Source organism: Arachis stenosperma, chromosome 2 (assembly GCF_014773155.1).
Source record: "Arachis stenosperma cultivar V10309 chromosome 2, arast.V10309.gnm1.PFL2, whole genome shotgun sequence".
Lineage (NCBI taxonomy): Eukaryota > Viridiplantae > Streptophyta > Magnoliopsida > Fabales > Fabaceae > Arachis > Arachis stenosperma.
Window position 1 is genome coordinate 26,930,961 of NC_080378.1, and position 8,789 is coordinate 26,939,749.

General features: G+C 39.9%; 1 non-coding gene across 1 annotated transcript; it reads left to right on the forward strand.

Moving 5' to 3' along the window:
- The first annotated feature begins 2,462 nt into the window (after positions 1-2,462).
- Positions 2,463-2,566, forward strand: LOC130963738 (small nucleolar RNA R71). Its single transcript, XR_009079858.1, has one exon. It is a non-coding gene; the product is annotated as a small nucleolar RNA R71 (small nucleolar RNA).
- Positions 2,567-8,789: the final 6,223 nt, after the last annotated feature.

The window sequence follows — 8,789 nt, forward strand, 5'->3', positions numbered from 1 at the left end:
TCTTTCTAGAGGTTTCTCCGGCCTTGGATGCCATAAATGGTTATGGAAAAACAAAAAGCAATGCTTTTACCACACCAAACTTAAAAGGTTTGCTCGTCCTCGAGAAAAAGAAGAAAGAAGAGAGTCGAAGAAGAAGAAATGAGGAAGAAGGGAATGGCTTTGTGTTCGGCCAAAGAGGGGGAGAAGTGGTGTTTAGGTTGTGTGAAAATGAAGGGGTGAAGAAGGGTTTATATAGGAGTGAGGGGAGGGGTATTGAGGTGATTGGTGAATGGGTGAAGAAGAAGAGAGAGTGGTGGGTTGGTGGGGATCCTGTGGGGTCCACAGATCCTGAGGTGTCAAGGAAAAGTCATCCCTGCACCAAATGGCATGCAAAAACACGTTTTGTGCCAAATCTGGCATTAAACGCCGGGCTGGTGCCCATTTCTGGCGTTTAACGCCAGGTTCTTGCCCTTTTCTGGCGTTTAACGCCAGTCTGGTGCCCCTTTCTGGCGTTAAACGCCCAGAATGGTGCCAGACTGGGCGTTAAACGCCCAACTGCTAGCATTACTGGCGTTTAAACGCCAGTAGGTTCTTCCTCCAGGGTGTGCTATTTTTCTTCCTGTTTTTCATTCTGTTTTTGCTTTTTCAATTGATTTTGTGACTTCTTATGATCATCAACCTACAAAAAACATAAAATAACAAAAGAAAGTAGATAAAATATAACATTGGGTTGCCTCCCAACAAGCGCTTCTTTAATGTCAGTAGCTTGACAGAGGGCTCTCATGGAGCCTCACAGATACTCAGAGCAATGTTGGAACCTCCCAACACCAAACTTAGAGTTTGAATGTGGGGGTTCAACACCAAACTTAGAGTTTGGTTGTGGCCTCCCAACACCAAACTTAGAGTTTGACTGTGGGGGCTCTGCTTGACTCTGATTTGAGAGAAGCTCTTCATGCTTCCTCTCCATGGTGACAGAGGGATATCCTTGAGCCTTAAACACAAAGGATTCTTCATTTACTTGAATGATCAGTTCACCTCCATCAACATCAATCACAGCCTTTGCTGTGGCTAGGAAGGGTCTGCCAAGGATGATGGTTTCATCCATGCACTTCCCAGTCTCTAGGACTATGAAATCAGCAGGGATGTAATGGTCTTCAATCTTCACCAAAACATCCTCTACAAGTCCATAAGCTTGTTTTCTTGAGTTGTCTGCCATCTCTAGTGAGATTCTTGCAGCTTGTACTTCAAAGATCCCTAGCTTCTCCATTACAGAGAGAGGCATGAGGTTTACACTTGACCCTAAGTCACACAGAGCCTTCTTGAAGGTTATGGTGCCTATGGTACAAGGTATTGAAAACTTTCCAGGATCTTGTCTCTTTTGAGGTAATTTCTGCCTAGACAAGTCATCCAGTTCTTTGGTGAGCAAAGGAGGTTCATCCTCCCAAGTCTCATTTCCAAATAACTTGTCATTTAGCTTCATGATTGCTCCAAGGTATTTAGCAACTTGCTCTTTAGTGACATACTCATCCTCTTCAGAGGAAGAATACTCATCAGAGCTCATGAAAGGCAGAAGTAAGTCCAATGGAATTTCTATGGTCTCATTTTGAGCCTTAGATTCCCATGGTTCCTCATTAGGGAACTCATTGGAGGCTAGTGCACGCCCATTGAGGTCTTCCTCAGTGGCGTTCACTTCCTCTCCCTCCTCTCCAAATTCCGCCTTGTTGATGGCCTTGCACTCTCCTTTTAGATTTTCTTCTGTGTTGCTTGGGAGAGTACTTGGAGGGAGTTCAGTAATTTTCTTGCTCAGCTGTCCCACTTGTGCCTCCAAATGCCTAATGGAGGACCTTGTTTCAGTCATGAAACTTTGAGTGGTTTTGATTAGATTAGAGACCATGGTTGCTAAGTCAGATTGGTTCTGCTTAGAATTCTCTGTCTGTTGCTGAGAAGATGATGGAAAAGGCTTGCCATTGCTAAACCTGTTTCTTCCACCATTATTGTTGTTGAAACCTTGTTGAGGTCTCTCTTGATTCTTCCATGAGAAATTTGGGTGATTTCTCCATGAAGAATTATAGGTGTTTCCATAGGGTTCTCCTAGGTAATTCACCTCTTCCATTGAAGGATTCTCAGGATCATAAGCTTCTTCTTCAGATGAAGCATCCTTAGTACTGCTTGGTGCATTTTGCATTCCAGATAGACTTTGAGAAATCAAATTGACTTGTTGAGTCAATATTTTATTCTGAGCCAGAATGGCATTCAGAGTATCAATCTCAAGAACTCCTTTCTTCTGATTAGTCCCATTGTTCACAGGATTCCTTTCAGAAGTGTACATGAATTGGTTATTTGCAACCATTTCAATTAGCTCTTGAGCCTCTGTAGGCGTCTTCTTCAGATGAAGAGACCCTCCAGCAGAGCTATCCAAAGACATCTTGGATAGTTCAGAGAGACCATCATAGAAAATACCTATGATGCTCCATTCAGAAAGCATGTCAGATGGACATTTTCTGATTAATTGTTTGTATCTTTCCCAAGCTTCATAGAGGGATTCTCCATCCTTCTGTCTGAAGGTTTGGACTTCCACTCTAAGCTTACTCAATTTTTGAGGTGGAAAGAACTTTGCCAAGAAGGCATTGACTAGCTTTTCCCATGAGTCCAGGCTTTCTTTAGGTTGTGAGTCCAACCATGTCCTAGCTCTGTCTCTTACAGCAAAAGGGAATAGCATAAGTCTGTAGACCTCAGGGTCAACCCCATTAGTCTTGACAGTGTCACAGATTTGCAAGAATTCAGCTAAGAACTGATGAGGATCTTCCAATGGAAGTCCATGGAACTTGCAATTCTGTTGCATTAGAGAAACTAATTGAGGCTTAAGCTCAAAGTTGTTTGCTCCAATGGCAGGGATAGAGATGCTTCTCCCATAGAAGTCGGGAGTAGGTGCAGTAAAGTCACCCAGCACCTTCCTTGCATTGTTGTTGTTTTCGGCTGCCATGTGTTCTTCTTCTTTGAAGAATTCGGTCAGGTCCTCTACAAAGAATTGTGCTTTAGCCTCTCTTAGTTTTCGCTTCAAGGTCCTTTCAGGTTTAGGGTCAGCTTCAACAAGAATGCTTTTGTCTTTGTTCCTGCTCATGTGAAAGAGAAGAGAACAAGAAAATATGGAATCCTCTATGTCACAGTATAGAGATTCCTTGAGGTGTCAGAGGAACAGAAAAATAGAAAGAAGAGGTAGAAGAATTCGAACTTAATTAGATAGAGTTTGAATTGTGCATTGAGAAGGAGTGATACTCCATAAATAGAAGGATGTGGGAAGAGAGGAAGAAATTTTTGAAAATCAAGTGAAATATTTTGAAAACATTTTTTAAAAAAATTTAATTAATTTTCGAAAGTCAAGAGTGAGAAAGAGATCAAGTAATTTTTGAAAAAGATTTTTGAAATTAGAAATCAAAAAGATATGATTTGAAAACTATTTTGAAAAAGATGTGATTAAAAAGATATGATTGAAAAGTTATGGTTTTAAAAAGATATGATTGAAAAGATATGATTTTGAAAACAATTTAAAAAGATTTGATTTTAAAAATTAATGACTTGCCTAACAAGAAAAGATATGATTCAAACATTAAACCTTTCTCAACAGAAAAGGCAACATACTTAAAATGTTCAATCAAATCATTAATTGTTAGTAAGTATCTTTGAAAAAGGAAAGAAATTGATTTTGAAAACATTTGATTGAAAAGATATGATTTGAAAAAGATTTGATTTTGAAAAACTTTGAAAACTTGAAAAAAATTTGATTTTGAAAACAAAATCCTTCCCCTTGTGCCATCCTGGCGTTAAACGCCCAGAATGGTGCACATTCTGGCGTTTAACGCCCAATGCACTACCTTTTTGGGCGTTAAACGCCCAACCAGGTACCCTGGCTGGCGTTTAAACGCCAGTCTGTCCTTCTTCACTGGGCGTTTTGAACGCCCAGCTTTTTCTATGTAATTCCTCTGCTGCATGTTCTGAATCTTCAGTTCCCTGTACTATTGACTTGAAAATAGAACCAAGATCAAATAAACAATGCATGCAAGACACCAAACTTAAGATTAGACACTAGACTCAAACAAGTAACATAAAAATATTTTTGGTTTTTATGATTTTTATAATTTTTTTGTGCTTTTTCGAAAATTATATGAAAATAGAAAATAAAGGTTTCAGAATTCTTAATTTGAATTCCAGGAATCATTGCAATGTTAGTCTAAGACTCCGGTCCAGGAATTAGACATGGCTTCACAGCCAGCCAAACTTTCAAAGAAAGCTTCGGTCCAAAACACTAGACATGGCCAATGGCCAGCCAAGCCTTAGCAGATCATTGCTCCAATAGCAAGATTGATAGAAATCAGCAAGCTCTTGTGATGATAAGTTGAAACCTCGGTCCAATAAGATTAGACATGGCTTCACAGCCAGCCAGACTTCAACAGATCATCATGAAACACTAGAATTTATTCTCAAGAACTCTGAAGAAAAATACCTAATCTAAGCAACAAGATGAACCGTCAGTTGTCCATACTCAGAACAATCCCCGGCAACGGCACCAAAAACTTGGTGCGCGAAATTGTGATCACTACACAACTTTGCACAACTAACCAGCAAGTGCACTGGGTCGTCCAAGTAATAAACCTTACGCGAGTAAGGGTCGATCCCACGGAGATTGTTGGTATGAAGCAAGCTATGGTCACCTTGTAAATCTCAGTCAGGCAGACTCAAATGGGTATAGATGATGAATAAAACATAAAGATAAAGATAGAGATACTTATGTATATCATTGGTGAGAGCTTCAGATAAGCGTATGAAGATGCTTTCCCTTCCGTCTCTCTGCTTTCCTACTGTCTTCATCCAATCCTTCTTACTCCTTTCCATGGCAAGCTTATGCAAGGGTTTCACCGTTGTCAATGGCTACCTCCCATCCTCTCATTGGAAATGTTCAACGCACCCTGTCACGGCACGGCTATCCATCTGTCGGTTCTCAATCAGGCCGGAATAGAATCCAGTGATTCTTTTGCGTCTGTCACTAACGCCCCGCCTTCAGGAGTTTGAAGCACGTCACAGTCATTCAATATTGAATCCTACTCAGAATACCACAGACAAGGTTAGACCTTCCGGATTCTCTTGAATGCCACCATCTGTTCTTGCCTATACCACGAAGACTCTGATCTCATGGAATGGCTGGCTCGTTTGTCAGGCGAGCACTCGGTTGTCAGGCGATCAACCATGCATCGTGTATCAGGAATCCAAGAGATATTCACTAGAGCCTCGTATGCTTGTAGAACAAGAGTGGTTGTCAGTCACTTTGTTCATGAGTGAGAATGATGATGAGTGTCACGGATCATCACATTCATCAAGTTGAAGAACAAGTGATATCTTGGACAAAGAACAAGCGGAATTGAATAGAAGAACAATAGTAATTGCATTAATACTCGAGGTACAGCAGAGCTCCACACCTTAATCTATGGTGTGTAGAAACTCCACCGTTGAAAATACATAAGAACAAGGTCTAGGCATGGCCGTGAGGCCAGCCTCCCAATGATCAAAATATTCAAAGATCTCCCGATCAAAATACAATAGTAAAAGGTCCTATATATAGAAAACTAGTAGCCTAGGGTGTACAGAGATGAGTAAATGACATAAAAATCCACTTCCGGGCCCACTTGGTGTGTGCTTGGGCTGAGCAATGAAGCATTTTCGTGTAGAGACTCTTCTTGGAGTTAAACGCCAGCTTTTATGCCAGTTTGGGCGTTTAACTCCCATTTAGGTGCCAGTTCCGGCGTTTAACGCTGGGAATTCTGAGGGTGACTTTGAACGCCGGTTTGGGCCATCAAATCTTGGGCAAAGTATGAACTATCATATATTGTTGGAAAGCCCAGGATGTCTACTTTCCAACGCTGTTGAGAGCGCGCCAATTGGGCTTCTGTAGCTCCAGAAAATCCACTTCGAGTGCAGGGAGGTCAGAATCCAACAGCATCTGCAGTCCTTTTCAGTCTCTGGATCAGATTTTTGCTCAGGTCCCTCAATTTCAACCAGAAAATACCTGAAATCACAGAAAAACACACAAACTTATAGTAAAGTCCAGAAAAGTGAATTTTAACTAAAAACTAAGAAAAATATACTAAAAACTCAACTCAAACTACTAAAAACATACTAAAAACAATGCCAAAAAGCGTACAAATTATCCGCTCATCAGCCTTCGACTTATGAAAATTTACCTTCAGACCAGATGCTCTAGAAAACAAGTCTAAGCAATGCATAACCTTTATTACTTGAGCTTTCGATGCCTTACAGAAAAGCAAGAGGTCATCTGCAAACATAAAATGAGATAGTCAAGGTCCTTTCTAGAAACCGCTATTGGGTTCCACGAACCTTGGAAAACTCTATAAGACATCAAGCAGGCAAGCATTTTCATACAGAGTACAAATAGGGATGGAGACATGGAATCTCCTTGCCTCAACCCTCTCTTTGGATTGAAATTTTGGAGCCTGTTCCTATTCTACAAAATTGCCAACGAAAAAGAAGTCACACAATTCAATATAAGATTAATGGTAGTCTTTGGAAATCCAAATCGGACCAAAGTAGCTTCAAAAAAATGCCAGTCTACCCTGTCATAAGCTTTTTCCAAGTCAATCTGGAACGTCATGGTCCCTTTTTGTGATTTGGTGTACCTCATGAAGTGCATAATCTCCTGAGTGATGATAATATTCTCTGTCATTCTTCTCCCTGGAATGAACCCGCCTTGCAAAGGACCAATGATCTCTGACAGAAAAGGTCTTAACCTATTAACAAGAACCTTTGTAACAATTTTATAAATTACATTACATAAGCTAATAGGCCGAAACTCCCGTAAGGAAAAGGGAACTTCCACTTTAGGAATTAAAATAATGAGACTATCAAAAATAGCCGCATTCATTAGCTCACCCTCAAAGGCTCGCTTGACCCGCCCACACACATCATTGCTAAGAGAATCCCAAAACTCTTTGTAAAAAATTGCTTGAAATCCATCTGATCATGGGGCTTTAAATAAACTCATGGTCATCACAGCTCTTTTAACCTCTTTAGACGTCACTGGTTCCACTAGCTTTTGACAAGCCTCAATACTAAGAGACGGGCAGGGAAAAGGCCCCATGGCATCCAGGTCAATATCCTCCCTTGTAAAAAAGGATTTGTCGTCATTTATAGAGTCGAAGTCTCCATGGCCGAACACCCATCCTCAAAACAACCCATGAATCTTGTTCCTCTTTCCATTGATAAACATTTGCAGATGAAAAAATTTTATATTTCTATCTCCACATCTCACCCACCGTTCTCTAAATTTTTGGTACTACAATAGCTCTTCTTGTAAACGGATAGAATTCAGTTCCTGATACAAAATTTGCTCTTTGATCCTAAGATGTTGATCTTCCCAACTTTCCAGAGCAATCTGAACGTCATTCAAAAGCCTCTCTAGCTCCCTTTTCTTAACAAAAATGTTGCCAAAAACCTTTTTATTAAAGCTAGTTGCATCTTTCTGAACCTCCAACAAATATTTGACCATATCCGGAGCTCCTTTATTCAAAGCTGTATGAACAACATTCTTAAAAAGAGGATGAGTCATCCATGCAGCCTGGAATCTGAATGAATAATGGCCCTTGGTAGCTCGCTCTACCATGTTGAACCTAGTGAACAACGAAAAATGATCAGAGTAAAGGCACAACAGCACCTCAGTATAAGTCTCTGGAAATATTAGTCGCCAGTCCTGGTTGATGACTGCTCTATCAAGCTTCTTAGCCATCTATACCACACCTCTCACCTTCCTGTACCAAGTGCATCTTCTCCCAATAGCCCCTATATCAAACAGCCCACAATCCTCCAACGTTTTCGTAAATTATTATGCTCTGGCAAGACTGAATTGCCCCCCTCTAACTTCACTCTACAATAGAACATCATCAAAGTCCCCTAACACGATCCAAGTTCCATGGATCATATTAGCAATTCTTGTCAAGTCACTCCACAGTTCTTTATGCTAATGTATATGTGGGTTAGCATACACCACACTGCAGTAACTAGAAGGATTACCTATAGTAATTTCAAAACTGATACATTGATCAAATACATCCAACACTCTCGTAGAAATATTTGAATTAGAATATAGAACCCAGATACTTGATGATTAGATTTTTGACGGTTTAGAATTTCACAAATGAAATCTCGTCGAAGTATAGTTTCTAAACCAACAATAATCCTTTCATACAAAGAGTTGTTTGTCACTAGTACAAACCCCCTAAAATTTATAAACCAAAGTATTCAAACCTCGGGTCATTCTCCCTAGGAATTGTAATGAAGTGTCTTGTTATTGATTGTGAGTTATATTTGGGATTTTTAAGATTTTAGACAAGAATTATAAATGGCAAGGAAAATAAACTAATAACTAACAAAGCTCTTGGTAAGATATGAGAATTAGAAGTCCTATCCAAGTTATCCTCCTCAATTGTGACAATAATTGTCCATTGCTCCAACTTAGTTAACCTCTAAGCATGGAGAAAAGTCAAGTGGATGAATCAATTTGATTCCTCAAGTCCTAATCAACTCCTAAAGGAAAGACTAGCTTTAGAGGCATTCAAATCAATTAGCAACTTCTAATTATGAATCAACAAAGGAATTAGATAACTTAAGAGTCACTAATTACTCTACCTAGGCCAAGAGGGACAAAACCTACACTAAAATCCAACCAAGCATTTCATCAAACACTTGGAAGGTACAAAAGAAAAGCAAAGCAAATTGACAACAAGAATAAAATCTAACAACAATTA